Source organism: Coturnix japonica, unplaced genomic scaffold (genome assembly GCF_001577835.2).
Source record: "Coturnix japonica isolate 7356 unplaced genomic scaffold, Coturnix japonica 2.1 chrUnrandom533, whole genome shotgun sequence".
In the NCBI taxonomy this organism is placed as follows: Eukaryota; Metazoa; Chordata; class Aves; order Galliformes; family Phasianidae; genus Coturnix; species Coturnix japonica.
In genome coordinates this window covers 112,819-113,198 of record NW_015439916.1, presented here as the reverse complement: position 1 = coordinate 113,198, position 380 = coordinate 112,819, and positions in this window count along the sequence as shown.

The following is a 380-nucleotide window of genomic DNA, read 5'->3' as shown; positions in this document are numbered from 1 at the left end:
CTGGGATATACTGGGATATACTGGGTTATACTGGGATATACTGGTTTATACTGGGTTATACTGGGATATACTGGGATATACTGGGTTATACTGGGTTATACTGGTCTATACTGGTTTATACTGGTTTATACTGGGGTTATACACCATCACGAGGCTCATTTTGAGGAAGAAAAGCCGGAAATGGTGACTGTCAAAAACAGGAACATTCAGGGCTCCAAAATGACCCAAAATTGGCCTTTTTGACCCCATTTGGAGGCTCCATTGGGGCTCTATGGGGGGATATGGGGCTCTATGGGGCTCTATGGGGGGATATGGGGCACTATGGGGTCTCTATGGGGTTCTATGGGGGGATATGGGGTGTCTATGGGGCTCTATGGGGG